Source organism: Heloderma suspectum, chromosome 5 (genome assembly GCF_057233095.1).
Source record: "Heloderma suspectum isolate Gila_16-S chromosome 5, 16-S_ref, whole genome shotgun sequence".
Taxonomy (NCBI): domain Eukaryota; kingdom Metazoa; phylum Chordata; class Lepidosauria; order Squamata; family Helodermatidae; genus Heloderma; species Heloderma suspectum.
The window spans coordinates 108830646-108851492 of record NC_139462.1 but is presented as its reverse complement, the minus strand read 5'-3'; the positions used below and the strand labels follow the sequence as shown (position 1 = coordinate 108851492).

Here is a 20847-nt window from a genome sequence, read left to right as displayed (position 1 = left end):
GAGTTGAGGCAGGGTTCTTTTGGCTGCCTCTGAGGTGAAGCAGAGGAGGCACAAAACTGCCCAAGGTGAAGTGGGTCTCTCTGAAGCGCTTCGCTGCCCTTAGGAGCAATCCAGAAGCCCAGTCACCACACCACCACCACTGCTGCTGCCTGGTCTCCAGCTCCTTACCTGGGTCCTATGGATGTGTGCTGTCAGCCATCTTGTTCTTAGGGATGTCGCAGTTGCCCAACTACAATCCCCAGGCCACAACCACTGAGCCCTTGTCCTCGCTCACGCTTGCTCACGCCCTCCAAGGCCTCCCCACGACCCATCCAGCAACCACCCATCATTTTGCTGCTTTTTTTTTTTTTTACAGAAAAAAGGGAGCTTCAAAACTATGCATATTAAAATAAGCACAGTTCAGGGCTGGGAAAGCTTAATATGCATGATTATGCCTCTAATATTGCACCCATTGTGCTTTCCCAGCCCCAAACTATGCATATTTAAATGTGCACATTTTTAAGCTTCCTTTTTCTATAAAAGAAAAAGGCAGCAAAATGGTGGGTGCTCACCGGATGGGCCCGGGGTGAGTGCCGGTGACTTGTGGAGCTCATGGGGGCTCGAGCATGGGTCCAGGGGGGCGAGCGGGTGTGGTGCTTCAGCAGGTGCCCGGAGAACCTGAGCTGGGGTTGGTTCACACATCCCTAGTTGTGGACTAATTGTGAACAACAAGATGGCTGCCAGCATGCTTCCAGAGGGCCTAGGAACTGGCAACAGCAGCGGCTCCCCAGGGACACCAGTGGCTCCCCCAGAAGTGCTGGCAGTGGTTCCCCTGGTGGCAGCATTGGCAGTGGTGGCTCCCCCTGGCAGTACCACCAGCCGCTCCCCAGCAGCACAGGGAGAGCTCCCTTGGCAACACTGGCAGCAGCAGGAGCAGCGGCTCCCCCTCCATGGAACAAGGGCCCAAGTAAGGAGCTGGGGGCTGGGCACGTGATGGGGGGAGGAAGCGGGATTCTGCTGTCCAAATCCCGCTTTGGCCTTGTAGGCCGAAGTGAGTCCGGGGGGGGGGAATCAGCCCAAGCTGAATTGGGCCCATCTCGGAAGCCCCGAAGCGGCCTTCAAGTCAGATTGGGGGGTCCATGCACAGTCCTAATCATAAGATTAACATAACAGAGATGTGCAATGGATTTTGACTGTGTGGGACTATCATGCAGACACCACTTTGCAACCATTCTTGTCTTAAGTTAGGGCAAGCCAGCCTGGGCCCTGAATCAGGTGTGACTGCTTGCTTGCTTATGTATTCATTTATTTATTTTAAATTATGTTTTAGGCTGCCTTTAAGGGTAGAACCCTTAACCTCTCCCCGTTTGGCCATATCTTTTTCAGGTGTGAGGGCAAGACCCCAGAATTTTCTAATTCTTCCTCAGTTTGTTCCACTGGATGCATTGATAAAGCTTCACTTCGCAGGAAGAATCTGCTCTTCCTAATGGTTTGAAGGCATGCATGAGAAAGCATTTCTGAAATGTCTTAATGGATCCAACCTCTGCATTGAAAGATGAGTCAAAACGGCGTTATCTCTTTCCACGCCATACAGAAACAGACAGAAGCACAGGAGGGAAGGGAGGAGGTTGTTCCCATGTTATGGGGTAGCTGAAGATCAAGAACAATTGCTGAGAACTTGAAATGTATTGAAGAAGATGGTTGCTGCTACAGTGTCTTTGGGAGAAAACACACACGAGACACACACACACACACCTAGCAGTCATTCAGGGGTTGAATAATAACCCATTGTTCAACTCGAAACATGCTCCTTTTGTCAGTTCCTCTGAGCTTCATCTGCAGGAAAGGGTAATGATGAGGTACGCCAGAGCTCTGGCTTGCTGCCTAAGTGGCTTTTGCTTCCTACAGACAGCCCTGAAGTACCTCAGGAATAGCTAAGCCTATTGTATAACCTGTCATTCAAGTTCCTTAGAGGGCAAATATCCATCAGTGTACTAACAACATCATTAACTCCTGCCTGCTTTCACCATACCTCCATCACCTGAAGGCATTTTTCTCTCTTATGATCAAACAGGAAAGATTCTAAGCTAAAACCACCCTCAGTATATCCTTGGTTCCTCCATTGTGAAGCATAATGGAAGGGGGGGATATATATCTCCAGCATTTGCAACTCGTTAATGACTTTGCTTTTATTATTCAATGTAGGTTTGGGACCTAAAGATAAAGACTAAACACAGCCAGGTCAAGTCAAGAATAACTGAGACTCAAGTCTTTCAGTTGAAGTCATAGGAAATATTCTCATTGACTTGCCACATGGAATGAGGGGCTTTCGTGTAGTTTTATGTATAAGAAGAAAGCATTTTATCAACACAAGATGCCCAGTACTAAGCAGGAGTGGGGATGCACTTTGAACCCAGGGATAAAGAGAAAGGCTGCTAAAACATAACTCACCAACTGACATGGTATTTAGCACAGCCAATGTCAACAGCTGGTGTCCTGGCATATTCCACCAGCATTGCCACCTGCCTTGGGCTTCTTGGGCCAGGCAGCTCAATCTATGACTCCTGCTTCCCTCCTTTACCTCCTCTGCATTGCTTCATTATGACTCCATTTTATTCAATGAGATTCATGAGATTTGGGACCTTTTCACATATCACACAGCAGCAAACTGAAGCTTGCCACAGTGTATACTCATTGGACCCATAGGCAACCCCATCCAAAGCCCTTAACATTCAAAGCCCTTAACAGCTTGGGGCCAGGTTATCTGAAATATCGCCTTCTCCCATATGTGCCTGCCCAGACCCTAAGATCATCCACAGTGGTCCTTCTCCATGAACCCCTGCCAAAGGAAGTGAGGCGGGTGGCTACCAGGAAGAGGGCCTTTTCTGCTGTGGCACCCCGGCTGTGGAATGAGCTCCCTAGAGAGGTTCACCTGGCACCTATGGTGTATTCCTTCTGGTGTCAGGTGAAGACCTTTTTATTCTCACAAGCATTTTAGCTTCCTAGTCTTTTAGCTTTGGTGTTTTAAAACTGTATTTTAAATCTCTGCATTGCTGCTAGGTTTTATTCTGGTTTTATTCTGGTTATATTGTTATATTGTGGTTTTAATGCTTTATATTTTATATTGATTTATCCTGCACTTTTTGGTTTTAATTTTTGTGAACTGCCCAGGGGGCTTTGGCTATTGGGCGGTATAGAAATGAAATAAAAAAATAAAAAAAATAAAAAATAAGACTGTTCCTGTATGATACATGTGTATCCAAATACAGACTGGGGGAGGGAGGGACATACATCTAAAACATCCTAGGTGTATACCACCACTTTCTTCTACTCTCTTTCACACATTCCCATAAGGAAAACATAAAATCAGTCCAACTGTAAACAAAAGCAACTAGTTACGTGTAATGATTAGTGGCCTCATGAATATCAAAAGATGCATCCAAACAGCTCAGTTGGACCTGAATGACCATTATGATGCAGGTGGAGATGTTCATCCAGATGTGGTAAGAATGGTGGATTGTGGTGTGGTTGCATATGGTTGTTGTTTCAAATGCAGATAAGTTATGTAATCACACTTAAAAGCTAACACACATGATGAGCAGTCTCACATGATGTGTCTGTTGCTGGACTATATCACTTCACACTGCATGTGGGGCATCAAATATCTGAATGTTCCCCTTTTTTAACATACTCATCTTGATCAGACTTCTCAAAGAGAAATAGGAGTGTATTTCACATTAACACTCCCATCCTATACACTCTTTCGCTGACAAAAATCCAATTGATTGTGATGATGTTAATGTTCATGTAAGTAGGGATGTGCATACAAGCAAAACTTGAGTTCATCAGAGTTCTCCAACTTCCACTTCTAAACTTGTTCCATCCCATGTCCATATCAGATTTTCTCATGAAAATTCATGCATATTTTCCCAAATGTGTGTATCAATTGTGTGCATCTTGGAAATTTATGCATTCTTCTCCCATTGACTGGCGCATGTTTGTGCACATTTCTCAAAAATACACATTTTTTCATACACATTTTTCGAATGTATGCATGCTGTTGAACACCTTATTTTGGGGCACAAATCATATTGCTAGCTCATACGGACTTTGATCAAGGATTGCATTCGAGTTCATGATCAGCTTGGAAAGTGCAAACTAGGTAAATCCTGATCAAAACTGAACCGAAAAATATTTCTCATACATTGCTACATCTAAGGATGCTTAGGGTAGGAACTTTGGCAGCTGTATTGCACTGTGACATAGCAGGCATCCATCTGCCTCAGTGTCGTTGACACTCAGAAGGCAACCTGGTACCTTTTAGAAGTTTTGAACTATGATTCAGATAATCTGTTACCATTAGCCATGCTGGCTAGGGCTGATAGAAGTTATAGTCCGAAACATCTGGAGGGCACTATGTGCCTACGACTGGTCTATCTTGAGTGGTAGTAACTTTCCAAGGTTTTAGAGAGTTCTTCCCACTCCTACCTGAAGATGCCTGGCAATTGAACCTGGGAACGTTTGCATAGCGATGTATGAGAATTTTGTTTCTGTTTGCAAAGCATGTGAACATGTCATGTTTGCAATTCCAAATGCAAAGCAGAAGCCCTTTTTTTCCAAAAATGTCCCCAAATTCTCAAATTTGCGATTGTGTGAAAAAAAATGCATTCATTTTTAGAAACGCACACACGTTTTGCTTTCAAAAATATGCATTTTCATGCTTTAGTCAGTGGGGAAAAGGACACAATTTTGAAAAAAAATGCACAGAAATGTGCATTTTTTCCATTCAAAGTACAGATTTTTTCTATTCAAATGAAAAAATGGGAGTGAGCCAAAATGAGCTTCAAAATGATTTTTTGGAGAATTTGTGTTGTTTATTCGGTCAGTCGCTTCCGACTCTTCGTGACTTCATGGACCAGCCCACGCCAGAGCTTCCTGTCGGCAGTCACCACCCCCAGCTCCCCCAAGGTCGAGTCCGTCACCTCCAGAATATCATCCATCCATCTTGCCCTTGGTCAGCCCCTCTTCCTTTTGCATTCCACTTTCCTTAGCATCAGCATCTTCTCCAGGAAAAATCACTGGTTCTCCCATCCCTAACTCTGTATGCAAAATATGTGCAAAACCAATGAACTATGGCTCTTCCCTTGATAGATGGGGAGTTTTTCATCAGAAACACAGCATGGAAGGAGAGGGTCAAAGCTCCATCTCTACCTGCTCTGGAAACTATCTTGATCCCACCCACCACCCACACCTGATATTTGCATTTTAAACAAATAAACAAACAATTGTGACAATTAGCCCATGCATAATTTGGCCCCAAATGTCAGGAAAGACTAAGCTGGAACCTTTTTCCTTCAGTTGTTAATTTCTTTTGTTCAGGTGGCATTGTATGAAAAAGCATTTTGTCACCTGTGCCCCCATCTGGAGGCTAAAGTGGTACCACCCTGACACAAGCTTACCACTTTTGTGAGAAGTGGGCCCCTCCTCTCTAGGCATCCATGCACTTTGTGGGATAGTGTAATGGTGATGAATAGTAATCATGCTACACAATTAAATGATGAGTGCATTTCCAAGATGGTGCAATTTGCCAGTTAATGTATTCGAATGAGTGATTTGAAATTGCGGATTCCACTGGAAAAAAATGTTAGCAGAGACCCTTTATTTTGTTTTGGAGTTCTAAGGACACTCCGAGCATTCCCTTGTCTTTCTTTCCTTTAAAATTTCTACTCAGGCAGACATGGCTTCGACAGTTCGTTCAGCACAGGTAGAGCTGCAGTAGACTGTCTTTCTTTGGGATTTATTGTAATTAGTGAATGGCATCAAGTTTATTGTTATGGTTAAGCAAGCAGAAAGTCATGAAACTGTGTGATTTATTTATATTTCCTGTCTCCAGCTAAGCACCTGTCCCTGCATTTAAAACAGGAATGGCAAGGATATTTAAAGAAATAACTTCTGTAGAATCCAAGCCAGACAAGAGTTCAGGGGTTGTAAATATTTGCCTCTTATCTGAGGCAAGCATTAGCTCACAGTGGTTGTCTTTTCTAAGTTCAGTGATGTAAGTCTTGGTGACATCATCTTTAACCTCTGTAAAGGCTAAGATGGCCTGGGCTCAACATACCTTACAACAGGGATGGAGAGAAGGTAGATCTCTAGACATTTTGGATTTCAACTCACAGAAGCCCTGGGCAGCATAGGCAATGGTCAAGAATCCTGGGAATTGAAGTCCAAAATGTCTGGAGATCTACTTTCTGCCCACCCTTGCCTTAAGAAACAACTTCATTCAGACATTCCTTTCTGGGTTGAGAGATGAAATTATTGCAAGGACCAGATCTGCATGTTCCCTTGTGTTCTTTTACCTTGTTTTATTATCCTCTGGACAATAAAACACAGTACAAGATCAACAGGCAAGTAGACTTTTGTTCCACAAGTACTGGCAGGTGTATTCATGGTTGTCTGCTTACTATTCATATTATTGGAATCATGCTTAGTTTATTAGACTACTCTTGTTCTCTCTTTGTCTGTCATTATTCCTCTGAGGAGGGAAAGGACAACAGTCAGATTCATATTACCTTAAGGCAGGAAACCTCATCATCCGCTTCTGCTAAACCCCCATCCAGAGATAGGCAGTATGATACACCGGGGCTCCAAGTGGAGTGTGGCCCACTCCAGTCAAGGACTTCCTGACAGGCTCGCTATACCAGGACCTCTTGAGCAGCTTTCTCTGGCTGCAGCACTTCTTATTCCTGTTTGTTCTGCCTGGGCCAAGTCTGAACTTGGCCCCTAGCCCAAAGTCAAGGGGAAACTATGACACCAGATCGCAGGGTGGCCAAGTCCTGGAGATTAATGATACTAGTCAGGACTCGGGAATCGAGGCAGCCCAGAAAAAGCAGGGTTTTCAGGCAAAGCCAGTGGCAAATACTGTGGAGTAGACTAAGGCAGGTGTAGTGCCAGAAGCAAGGTCAAATTTTACCCAGTTCTGCCAAGGAATAAAAGTTACCAGCACTTCTCTTAAAATAACAACAACAACAATAATAATAATAATAATAATAATAATAATACTTTAAAGTCACATAGCACAAAATCCATCTGCATATATTCATCTGAGATTTTGCAGGGTTATTCCCCTCATAAAGAGCTATTTTGCCTGCAAATCTTATCCAGGTCTAAGAGAGAAAAAAGTTTCACCATTTGTTGATTTCCAATGATAGTCAATGGGGAGTATGAAGATTTGGATTTCTGAATCAAGATTCAGATTTGGACCTGAGTCAAAGTAGGCAGTCTCTGAACTAGTCCAAGATGAATTTGGCTGTTTTCTGAATTACTGAACTGTGGCTGATGCAAGAGTGCTGATGGAGTGGAAGGCTTGGCCTTTGGGTGTTTGTGTTTGAAACCCCAAGGTTAGGTATTGGTTAGAGTTCTAGGCTGAGAAGCATTAGCAATGTGTTCCCATATGAGTTGTGAGGCCAGGGTGTTTTATGCAAAGTCTCCTTCCTCCTGGTTTCCCAACACCACGGTCCCCCCTTGTGAGCTCTCAGCATTCATAAAACAAGGTCAGAGAGAGATAGCCTCACCATGCACCCTATCATTTGAGTTGCGGTTTCCCTGTGTGGGGTTGATATCCTGAAGATGATGTGCTGTGACTGGATGGGAGTTATACCATATCCTATGCTCTGTCATGACAATGCAGCCAGGGCAGTTGTTGATGTGGGGGCAACAATTTCCCACCTCCCATCAAAGTCAGTGGGAGGGAAATTCTTTGTGCTGTCATCAACGGCTGGTATAAAGTTGCATCATTAATGGGGGTAGGCCATGGTTTGAAGTAGGGATGGGTGAACGCACCATGATCTGGGTCGCATGGTGTTTGCTGGACCCCCACCAGCTGGCCACCCCTGCTTGCCATGCATAGCAAGTTGCCCGGTGGTCCATGAGCACCCAGCAAGTGGCAAGCAGTGACCTAATCCCTCACCAAGCCACCATTTTGTATAAAAATGTCAGCTCGACCTTTTTTGTAAAGGCCAATTTTACATGGATGGCTGCTGTAAAGCGGCCATTTATGCAAGATTACACCTGTAATCTTGTGTAAGTGGCTGCTTTATGGCTGCCAATTGCACAAAATCAGCCTTTATGAAATGGGCCAGGCTGCCATTTTGCATCTTGCCCAAGCCAGGCAAGCTTTGGGGATCTGCAGACCGGCATCTAGGGGGCTGAGCTGGCAATTTCTCACCAGGCCTCGAGCCCCAGCTGGACCCCTGCGACATCCCTGGTTTAAAGGCACATAGGATAAAGTGTACACATGCTCATCTCCCTTGCTGCCCAGGTCCTGGCCATAACTCTATACCATTTCAGATATTTCTCTGGTGTATCTGCACCTGACACATGTTCTGCCAGTGTATCTGTCATAGTGGTGGCATACCAGGTGTTCCACGGGCACAGCAGGGTTTCTGCTGAATCCTATGCCCCCCAATGAGTGGCTCTCATGACTAGGACTGTTGCTTAAGGCTTCAAATCATAATAAAGTAGCATAATCCATACATCAAAACCACTCCACATACTATATCGCTCAAAAAGGCATCATTCTCCTCCCTTTCTTCATTTCAAACCAGGATTTTGGAGAAAACCGGGCAGTCAAATTGTCCATCAGCCTCAAAATTGCTTCAGCATTAAAGAAACTGGAGTAGAAAATAGGAAGCAGGTAGATGTTAATAAATCACAGCCCAGTGGGTGATGGGTAAATTTCCCTCTGTCACAGTGCTTTTTTAGAATGTAGGCCATGGAACAAGAATGCCCCTGGGATGCTAGCTGCTTTGGGCATTGCATTTCCTTGCTTACATTTTGAAAATATGTTTACAGAAGCATTCAGAAAATGCATTAATGCCAGAAATGTATGTCTTTGTAATGACAGCAAGGTCAAACACAAAGATAAATCCACATTTCCTTCCCAGCAATTGTTGGCTGGAAAGATTTCTTTGGTGATCATAGTTTGGGGCTGAATGAGACATAAACTGAGGACCCAGATACATTCATTGGAATGTAATGAAGTTCTAAGTTCATATTCCCACCCAGCAATGAAACTCACTGGATGGTCTTGGGCGAGTCACCATAATGAGAAGGAGAGATTGCTGGAGAGAGAGAGAGAGAGAGAGAGAGAAAGAGTGAGGGAGAGAGAGGGAGAGAGAGATGGATGAATAAATGTATGTTCAAAACCTTAACACATACTTTTTTTGCTTAATCTGTAGTATGTGGCTAAAGTGGTTCACTACCAGAGACCTGCTTTCCCTGTTTTATTTTAATTATTATTTAAGAATTATTTGTTTTAATTCTTGGCCATGGATTCACTTGATCTGAAGCCATGGCTTAGCTGACTTACTCTGGGATGGGTTTCAAGTTCTCTGCCGCAGAATCACTTACTCTCTTTCTGCCTTGAAACTCCCCACTTTACTGTTCCTCCATCTATAAAATGAGTAGATGTCTTCTTGAGTGTCTTCTAAATAGGGCTGTGCACTGCTTTGCCCCAAGGTCCAAAGCCTGAGTCGAAGTGGGCTGCTTTGGGTCACTTTAAGCCCCTTCTGAGGTGGAGTGGAGGGGGCCTGAAGTGACCTGAAGCAAGTCGGGGGCTCTCCAAAGAGCCTTGGTGTGCTTCGCAGCTTGGGCACCTCCAGCCCAGCTGCACTGGTGCCTCCAGGTCCTTACCTGAGAGCCAACCATAACTGCCACCACCATTGCCACCACCTTCATGGCCTCCATTGCTGCTGTCTCCACCAGCGTCATCACTGTCGTTGCCTCCACTGCCATGCTGCTGCCATTGCCGGAGCTGTCATCGCCACCACCAGATCCTGAGGCCTGGACATGCACCGGTTCTTATCGCAGGGAATTGCCATTTTTAAAATGACAACTCAGGAAGTTGCCATTTTAAAAATGGTGACTCCCTGCAATAAGAGCCAGTGTGCATCCAGGCCTCATGAGCTGGTGCAGGCAGTGGTGGTAATGGAGGAGGAGGTGGCAGCAGTGGTGGAGGAGGAGGTGGCAGAGGAGAAGGCGGAGGCAGAGGAGGAGAAGGCAGAGGCAAGGTAAGGATCTGGGGTTCATGTGGGGGCCTGAAGCAGGATTTGGCCATCCAAATCCTGCTTCAAGTTTGGGTCCAAGTCAGGTTGGGGTGGGCGAATCAGCCTGAGCCAAATCGGGCCTGCTTCTGAAGCCACAAAGTGGCTTCCACATCAGATTGAGGGGTCCCTACACAGCCCTACTCCTAAATGCTTCATAATACCCTGCATATGTATGTGTTTGGGCTCACTAGCTTCAGTTATGCAGTTTTAATTCTCAATTTGTGTTTACAAACTGTTGGCACCTGTATTGCTTATGGATGGTATTGGCTGGTATCATGTGTGAATGTATTACTTGGCAGCAGGGAACTGGAATGCACATGAAATGGCTGTACACCTTAGATGAACATATGTTTTGTAATATTGCCCCCTTTATGTCTTTTGGGAGTTGGGAACCCTGTTCTCTTGACTCATTGTCGTCTACAAGTTGTTGTGAAAGTAGAAGAAATAAGAATAGTAAATAATTTTGTATAATGAAAAGTGTTATAGATAATACCAATAACAATAGCCAGAGAACCGCTATTGTGGAATAGGCACTATGAAAGGGAACTCTAAAAGCAGATGTGAAAAATTTGTGTGATATTCTTGATTTATTCAGTTTGTAAGTTGCTTCTTCCTATTCATAACAATAACAACAACAACCCCCCAAAAAACATAAAAAACATAGAATTGGTTCCAGTTGGGAGCATGATTTGTGACTGAGGTATGAAAATAATTCAGCAGTGAATTTGGGTCCATGTCAGTTTCAAAAGGGAGGTCATCAACTCCATTATTTCTAATAGTGAGAGTTATTGCACTATCTATGCTAAATCAAGAAATACAACATTACAAACCTTCTCAGCCATCATTACTTTCAAATTTGCAAGAGGACAAACAAATTGCAGCAATTTGTCTGTTTTCCTAGAATATTAACAACGTTGGCTGCAGTCTGCTCTAATAAATATAGCTTGTTTGTGGAAATATTGTGGCATATCCTGCTTTTTATGGTGCCTTTGTTATTTCATTGATTTAACATTCCTGTGTGAGGTTTCTCACTCGGTGTGTGAAAATTCTGCCATTGATACCAGCTGAAACCTTACTGTCTCATTACGTTGTGCATCACAATGTTTGGGCCTCTGCAGCCTTTCGACATTCCAAATTTTAATCCCGTAAAGGTCGTGCTTGAGCACAGAGAGGTTAAAAGGTTACTAAAGAAATCCTTTGCACCCCACCCCAAATTAACCCTCTGAAACGTAATTTGACATTTGCAAACATCTCTGCATTTGTTATCTTAATTGATGGAGAAAACTCACATCCTGGGTTGGTGCTTGTTCTTAGCAGCATTACAATATAATGAAGTGATGAAGACACAGGGCCAGCCCTATCATTAGGCAGAGTGAGGTGGATGCTCAGATAGCAGATACTGGTGGGCGGGGAGTGGTGGGGAGGCAATGGAAGACAGAGCTGCACCTCATAAACTAGCCTGCTGCCATCAGGTATGGTAGAGGATGCTGTCCTATTGCCATTGCTGAAGTAAGATTAACTACCAGTCCAGTTGTTTTTTGTTCTGCATGTGGAATAGCCTCTGAAGACATGCACACGTGCATTTGCATGCACATGTGCATGTGCACACACCCACACTTTTAATGCTATAGAGCAGCAGAAGATACTATGGTATTTAGCATTTTAAAGTTTATTTCAACAAATATATATTATTATTATTATTTTCTGATGGTTTGAGTTTATTGGCTCTTTAAATTAGAGTACAATAATATCTTCCAAACTTTGGATCCAAAATAGCATGTGATTGCTTCCCTCCATATAAGGGGGCTTCTTTTTTTTTTTTACTCCTGGGCCTAGGGATGTCAGAGAATTCCACCACAAATCCCAGGGAGGCCGAATTCCAGTGAATTCAGCCCCCCAGAATCTGTGGCGGAATGGAGCAACCCGCCCCACCACCCCGCGGAAGCCTCCCGGAACGAAGCCTACCTGGCTGCGGCTCCTTCAGCGATGGCTCCGGTAGCGGCAGTGGCTCCGGTGGTGGCTCCACTGTAAAAAATATTTACATGCCTATCACGGCAAAAGCAGGGACGCAAATGGCGCAGCGGATGCCATTTGCGTCCCCACTCTTTGCCGTGATAGGCTATGTAAATATTTACGTAGCCTATCATGGCTCAGTGAAGGGATGCAAATGGCAGCCACTACGCCAGCCGCCATTTGCATCCGCAGAGCTGCACCGCAGGTGTCGCCACGGAGCGGAGCCAGCCGGCAAGGATTCCGGTGAGAGGGATGGAGCGCCTCCCCTCCCCCACCGCAGATGCCACTTACGAAACAGGTAAGTGGTTTCGTACATCCCTATGAGCAACAAACAGAGTTAAGCCTCAAAAAGGTGCTAGGAAATAATTATTTAGTTACAGGAAGCAGTACAAATGGTCTATATACAAATGTGATTGTATATAGTCTCCATCTTTTAGATTATGGCATTGTGTTGAATTATATATTTGGAAATTGTTTTTCTAGTTCCCCTTGACAAAGAGTAGGATGTAAACAAACTAGGAAGTTTCACATACTTCTGTAAAGTAGTATTATCTATGCTGAATAGGTATTGTCTCCATTGTCTTGACAATACTGGACAAACTTGGTTCTTTAAATATTTAGATCATCATTTAAATATGACATGACATTCTCAGCTACCACAAGCCTAAATCCAAGAGGGTTTTGTTTTGTTTTTACATCTTCATTTGCTATGCAATTGTGGATTATTTCTCTAGGATGAACAGGCCTGTAGGCTAGTTAAAGGTTTCCAAAGAAACCACTTCTCTCTCAGGTAGGGAAATAAGAAATACAGAGATCTTGAGGAAAGAATATCTGTGATATTTTGGTCTATTCAAGTAGACACTCAACAGCTTTTATTTTCCTTGGTTGCTGCATTTTCATGTCTATTCTTCCCCTTCTTTACTGTTCTCAGATTTTTGTCCTACCAGCTGGCATTTAATTCAGTTGGCTGTGGCAACTCATGTGATTTTGTTGATGAGGGTCCCTGACATCATCATTTGTAACAATTTGATACCAGTGATAACATCATGTGGATTGCCACAGCTGACAGGATTAAATGGCAGTGATGGCAAACGAGGCCAAGGACATTGAAGGCAAAGGAGAGAGAGGAAAGTGCTGGAGATTAAAGAACAGCATGAAAAGAGCCCATTTATGTTCAAACACAGGGGGTTAGACTCAATGGTCTTATAGGCCCCTTCCAACCCTGCTATTCTATGATATATCTGCCAAAAAGAGGAGGTACTTTTGAAAAAGGATGTTTGAGGCTTTCACTCTTTGTGAATTCCTGTACAAAATAACCTGATCTGCATCTCTCAGACTAATGCATGGATTGGAACTTGGCTGTCCAAGGGATATCAAACTTCTCTGGATGTTGCAACAGAGTTCTCAGTGGTTTAAATTAATCAACGTAAGCATTTAAATACAAATACTGGGAGAAAAATACACTTTTAATTATATATTTGAAGGGGGTTTTGTAATGCAGAGTAGACCAGAAACAGAATGGAAAGGAATTATGGGTGGAAGCATGAAAGAAAAGCACAGACCAGAAATGCAGATTAGCCCTTCTGTACTTTTTTCAACACTCACAAAAATGAAAATGAAATGAGACAAGTCATTTCAGCTCAGCCTTAATTTCAATAAAAGTACCAGCATTTCTCAAGGAGGATCTGTACATCCCTTAAAAACCTATACTAAATTTGAGTGCTGTCATGTCTTCCTGACCTACTAGAATTCCTTCATGCAACAGAATTTCCTAGTTTAACCACAGAAAGTTGAAATATCTTTTACATTTTGTTGCCGTACCAGACAAAATACAAGGGGAAAGTCCAATAACTTCCTTTCTATTATAGTATTACTACATTATTTACATTATTTTTTAGCGTATTTTCTTCCCCCAGGTCAAAACTTTAACGTTATTTGAACATGAATGTGACATGGGTTGCTGGTTTCTATTTTAATGAAAACACACCCAGTTAGAGGCATATGGGTGTACCAATTTCAGGATGTCAAAAAGTGGCAAATGAGTCAAACAAAAACCTAAGCAGCAAATATTTTTGAGAGACTGTTTGGATGCATTTTCTGAACATATTATGGTATAAGTAAGTAGAAATGGCTTGGGTTGTAAGCTGATTTTTAATTAGCATGTTCTTTATAAAAGCCTACCTTTAAAGTCATCCATCAGTTGCAAAATATCACTATGGTGCATGACATCCAATTATATTAGTAGAATAAGCTGCATAAAGTGGATAGATGAAAAGCTGAAAATGATAAATTAAACCATACTGAGGCTTGGATCCCACGTACCACACAACTGGTTCTGCACACTAAAGAGAGCTTTAGATATAGATCTCTTGTAGTGCTCTGCAAGGGAAAAAGATGTTCTTAGATACTCCACTCATCTTCCTTATTAAGAGATGTATCCAATTGGTTTTATCCAATGCTGGTCTAACTTAAGTCCCATTAATTTCAGTGGGTCTTCTTTAAGTAAGACTAACATTGAATGCAACCCACAAAAGTCATTCTTTTCCTTTTTTTAATATTAATTCACTTGCTTTCCATCCATTTTCATAATTGATTCAGAGTTACTCCATTCGTTTTCATTATTCCCATTTGTTTTTATTTCCTTTTTCTTTCAGTGGGAGACCGAGACAGTCTCTTGCTGCCTGTAACTTCTGTGTTTTTCATCCGATTAAAATATTTTCTACCATCCTTCTCCTCTGTCAAAGTGTCTCATTTTCCATATTTCAGATGGTTCAGGAAAGGGTATCCATTCTACAGACAATTTTAAAAGGTGCACATTATATATGCTTCTTATTGCTTTTAATGGGAGACTCAGCAATTGGGATACTCTTCTGCTGTTTGTAACTTATCTGTTTTATGTCCAGTTGGCATGACGTTTTCAAGCATTCTACGACCTGCCCAGAGGATCTGATCTGCCATATTTTAAGGTAGATAGGAAACTTTAAGAGGCACACAAACACAGCCTAACAGGGCTGTCTCTGTAACTTTTCTGAATGTGTGTACATTCCAATAGAAATGAATGAGAAAAGAATGAAACAAATGAAATGAGAAACAAATGGAGGTTTCTTTCAGAACGCATTTGTTTGAATTCCAGTCCTTTTTAAATAACTAAAATGAATGAAACAAATGGGGCTCATTCATTTTGTTTTTCATTCTTTTCTTCTTCTATAAAGCACACACTTATTGTGTCCTGGGATGAGACCCTATTGTAAAACAATGTGGAGAAATATTAGAAATGAAATGATATTAGATAAATCACAATCATTATCTGTCCTCTTTAATCTAAATGGCAATACAGAAAAGCCTACATGAACAACTGAATGGGGGACAATCTTGCTGACAAAATTAGCCCAAGCATGTTTAAGGGAAAAGGCAGACCAGGTGTTTGGCACAATGGTTTGAAAATGTATGGGGCCCATAATGAAGAAATGTTAGCCATTAGATAAAACTAGCTTTGTAACAAATTTCCCACTTAACTTTTGGGAACTTTGAATATAAGAAATAAGAAGAGCTGTGCTGGATCTGGTCCAGGATTCCATTCCCACAATGGCCAACCAGATTTCTATGAGAAGCCCACAAGCAGGACATGAGAGAAATAGTATTCTCCCAGCCATCTTCTCCAGCAATTGGTATTAAAGTCCTACTGTCTCTGATAATAATAATGTATCTAGGGGTGCACGAAAGTCACTTACCTGGTCTCGCAGCTTTTCGCGGTGGGGGGGAGGCGCTTCGCTGCTCTCCCCGCGAAGTTCAGGCCGGGGGGGGGGAGGCTTCCCGCCTTGCCTGGCCGAAATTCAGGCCAGGGGGGGAGGCTTCCCGCCTCGCCCAGCCGAAATTCAGGCCGGGGAGGAGGCGCCTCGCCTCGCCCGGCCGCAAACTCAAAAGTTTTTTTTAAAAAAAAGCCCCTGTGATAGGCTACGTGACGATTAACGTAGCCTATCACGGCTAGATCTGCAAAGTCAGCCGTGATAGGCTACGTCAATCGTCACATAGCCTATCACGGGTGACTTAAAAAAAAAAAAAAAGCACGTACGCAAATGGCGGCCCCCATAGGGAGCCGCCATTTGCGTTCCTTATTTGGTCGCTGTAATCTATGTAAATCTTTATGTAGACTACGGCGAAAATAAGGGCAACACAAAAAGCGTTGCCCTTATTTTTGCCGTAGTCTACGTAATCTTACGTAATAGTCCTACGTAATTTGCTGACTTTGCAAATCTAGCCGTGATAGGCTACGTTAATCATCACGTAGCCTATCACGGGGGCGTTGTTGTTTTTTTAGTTTTATTGGAATGGCGGCGGCGGCAGCCGGTCGAAAGATCGGCTGCCGCCCCCGCCCCTGACGAAGACCCGACGAACCGCCGCCGGGACCTGCCGCCGGGAGGGACATTCGGCAAAGGTAAGTCCCGTCCCGGGGGGTGGTGCGGGGGGCGGGGGGGTGCAGAGAATTTCTCCCCAAAACTTGTTCGGGGGGCCGAACACGTTGGCGCTCGGCCCCCCGAATTTTCGGGGAGAAATTCTCCGCCAACCCTAAATGTATCTGACTTTAAGAACATAAGGAGAACCATGCTGAAGGATCCATCTAGTCCAGCAATCTGTGCACACAGTGGCCAACCAGCTGCCTGTGGGAAACCCACAAGTAGGACATGAGTGCAATAGCATCTTCCCAGTTGCATTTCCCAGCAACTAGTGTATATACGTAGAGCTGTGCACAGACACCCCCACCCCCAATCACTCCAGAGGCAGATTCAGGACTTCTGAATCAGCCCTGATTCACTTCAGACCGATTTGGACCCGATTCGCTTCAGTTTCAGATCCAAATCAAGATTCGGATATCGAAATTATTCAGAGTTTACATTTTCCCATTGACTTGCATTGGAAGACAGAAATGACCATACATTTTCCCATTTTTATGAGAAATACATTAAATTTGGGTAGCCACAATGGTGGTGACTGAACCAGCCAAATTGCATAGAGTTTGGCCCTGCAGTTTTTGTGCTAGGCGCACATAAAAGTTGCTTTTTTCAGGGAAATCTCTCAAAGCAAAGACCTATAATTCTTCAGTGCTTCCAAAGATGTGCATAAAACTGGGCACCTGGCTCCCCCAATGGAGGTAACTGAACCAGCCAAATTTCAGACAGTTTGGTCCAGTAGTTTTTGCGCTACCCATGCGTAAATTTGCCTTTTCTCAGAAACTGAAACAAAAGAAACTAAAAAACTGTCAGACACACAGGGGATTAGAGATCTGAAGAAGGCATTAAGGTAATAGTTAGGGAGGTCAGTATTCCTAATGTCTGGTGTAGGGGTTTCTTTTATTTTTTTTGAAGGGCAAAAGTACTCTCCTTTGATCTGCCCTGAATCTGCCACTGACTTGAGGCTCTCATTAAGGGAAGAAAGAAAAGTGAAACTTCTCTTTGGCTGCAAATTGCAAAACACATTACCTGGAAAAGTCACACTGACTGAACTCACTGGGCTTTATTTATTAATTGCATTGCTGTACTCTCTCTACTCCATATAATTTTATAAACCTCTTACTTTATTTGCCTTTCTTCTAAATTAACTAGCCCAAACATTGAAGCCTTTTATAGAGGAGTTGTTCCAGCCCCCTTCTTATTTTGGCAGCCCTTTTCCCCAGGAAGGGTAAGATGAAGCAAACATTAAAAAAATACATATATCCTAGCCTGATCGTATCCTTCTTATAGTCGTTTGATGTACACAAGGGAAAACAAGCAACAGGCAAAGTGTCTTGAAAAATCAGCAAAAGTGCTGATGCTTTATATTATGTGTTGTGCAGTGCTTTGTCCCACAGTATATATTGGACTGTGTATTAGTGTACTGCTTTGGCCACACACTTTTTGTTCGTGTACAATAAGTGGTGTAGTCACACAGCACACAGACAGACACACACAAGACCAAAAGAAAAGCTGATGCAGACAAAAGAAAGAAAGAAAGAAAGAAACTACCTACAAGCTAAGGGGTGAGCTTAACACTAAAGCTTAACGGAAGAGAAAAGGGTGTGCGGGGGTTGTTGTTTTTTTGGTATTCTTTTGGGTTTTTTATAAGAACATAGAGATTTGAAATATGGAAGGTAAGGGATAGTAACTGAAAAGGTTGGGGGGAGCCAAAGAACAAGCAATACAAGGCAAGAAAACAAACTGCTGGGTTAGAAGTTCAGCCGTATTAGCACCTGGAGATGTCACTTTCTGAGGCTCAGTTACCCCCCCCCCCAACTCCTCCTCTCCCCCTCCTTTATCTGGCAAGTTTTTACATTTGCTCAGACAGGCTGTCTTGGTTTCAGAACAGTCTGAAGCAATCCTAAGCAGTTCAGATCTCTCCGACCTGCTTCAGACCGCTCCGGACCCACTTTGGATTTGGACCAAATCACCCCTATCTGCTTTGGGATTCAGACCAAAGCAGTGCACAGGCCTATATCTGTGCATACTGCCTCTGATGCTGGAGGTGGCATATAGCCATTAGGACTAGCAGCCATTGATAGCCTAGACTTTGTTAGGAGTCACAGTGCTAATGAACTCCTTGCAGCTCTACAACATAACCACCCCACATACTTAAAAAGCTACGTTCAGAGAGACATGGCACTACCAAACTAAAGAGGTCCCAGCACACACTACACATTTAAGCCACTCCCTTGTGGGGGAAAGAGAGGGTGGAGGGAAACAGCAGAAAAGCAGCATGGTGGACAGTAGATGGTGATCAGACAACAAGCTACAAAGGTGGAGGTGACAAAGACCATCCAGGCATCGACAGCCAAGAGAGAGCTTTTCTAGGGATGTCTTGAGAATTTGAGTGGGCATACAGTAAGTTTTGTTGTTTATTCGGTCAGTCGCTTCTGACTCTTCGTGACTTCATGGACCAGCCCATGCCAGACCTTCCTGTCAGCCGTCGCCACTCCCAGCTCCCCCAAGGTCGAGTCCATCACCTCCAGAATATCATCCATCCACCTTGCCCTTGGGCGGCCCCTCTTCCTTTTGCCTTCCACTTTCCCTTGCATCAGCAACTTCTCCAGGGTATCCTGTCTTCTCATGATGTGACCAAAGTACTTCAGTTTTGCCTTTAATATCATTCCCTCAAGTGAGCAGTCTGGCTTTCTTTCTTGGAGTATGGACTGGTTTGATCTTCTTGCAGTCCAAGGCACTCTCAGAATTTTCCTCCAGCACCACAGTTCAAAAGCATCTATCTTCCTTTGCTCAGCCTTCCTTATGGTCCAGCTCTCGCAGCCATAGGTTACTACGGGGAATACCATTGCTTTAACTATGTGGACCTTTGTTGTCAGTGTGAGGTCTCTCTGCTCTTCACTATTTTATCAAGATTTGTCATTAGTGCCCTCCCAAGAAGTAAACGTCTTCTGATTTCCTGGCTGCAGTCAGCGTCTGCAGTAATCTTTGTGCCTAGAAAGACAAAGTCTGTCACTGCCTCCATGTTTTCTCCTTCTATTTGCCAGTTACCAGTCAAGCTGGTTGCCATAATCTTGGTCTTTTTGAAGTTTAAGTGCAACTCAGCTTTTGCACTTTCTTCTTTAACCTTCGTCATGAGGTTCTTCAGTTCCTTCACGCTTTCAGCCATCAAAGTGGTATCATCTAGGGATGGTGGAGAATTTCTCCCCGAATCTTCGGGAGGCTGAGTGCCGAGGCATTCGGCCCCTGAAAGTGTTGGGGAAATTCTCCGCCAGCCCCAATCCCCCCCGGGATGGGACTTACCTTCAGCAAATTTCCCTCTCGGCGGCGGGTCCCAGTGGCTGTGCGGCGACGTTTCGTGGGGGGCGGGGGCGGCGGCCGGTCTCCCGACCGGCTGCTGCCACCGCCATTACAAAATAAAAAAGTAAGTAAAAAAACCACACACACACACACACCCGTGATAGGCTACGTGACGATTTACGTAGCCTATCACGGCTAGATTTCCAAAGTCAGCCATGATAGGCTACGTAAATCATCACGTAGCCTATCACGGGTGACTTTGGGGGGGAAAAAAAGCACGTACGCAAATGGCGGCGGCCCATGGGCGCTGCCATTTGCGTTCCTTATTTTGGCACGTCTAGTCTACGTAAAGATTTACGTAGACTACGGCGAAAATAAGGGCAATGCAAATAGCGTTCAATTATTTTCGCCGTAGTCTATGTAAATCTTTACGTAGACTAGACGTGCCAAAATAAGGAACGCAAATGGCGGTCCCCATGGGCCGCCGCCATTTGCGTATGCGCTTTTTTTCCCCCAAAGTCACCCGTGATAGGCTATGTGACGATTTACGTAGCCTATCACGGCTGACTTTGGAAATCTAGTCGTGATAGGCTACATTAATCGTTACGTAGCCTATCACAGGGTGTTTTTTTTCACTTTTTGTTTCGCAGCCGGGGAGACGGGGCGCTTCTCCCCCCGGCCTGAATTTCAGCCGGGCGAGGCGGGGCGCCTCCCCCCCCGGCCTGAACTTCAGGGGGAGAAGTGAAGCACCTCCCCCCCACCGCGAAGCCAAGCTGCGAAAAGGTAAGTGACTTTCGTACATCCCTAGTATCATCTGCATATCTGAGATTGTTAATGTTTCTTCCAGTGATTTTAACTCCAGCCTCGGCTTCATCAAGTCCAGCACATCGTATGATGTGTTCTGTGTACAGGTTGAATAGGTAGGGTGAGAGTATACAACCCTGCCATACTCCTTTCCCAATCTTAAACCAGTCTGTTGTTCCGTGGTGTGTTCTTACCGTTGC

At 44.0% G+C, this 20847-nt stretch overlaps 1 protein-coding gene across 2 annotated transcripts in view; it reads right to left on the bottom strand.

Moving 5' to 3' along the window:
• The window catches only part of LOC146344252 (uncharacterized), an 84897-nt gene that overhangs the window by 53859 nt on the left and 10191 nt on the right, over window positions 1–20847 (bottom strand). The window contains exon 1 of one of the 2 annotated variants that reach the window (XR_014792599.1): window positions 6549–6692. The exons of the other annotated variant lie outside the window; for it this stretch is intronic. The gene's annotated coding sequence lies outside the window, so the exon portion shown is untranslated. Of the gene's footprint in view, window positions 1–6548; window positions 6693–20847 lie in introns of those variants that run through there. 2 annotated transcript variants of the gene reach the window in all.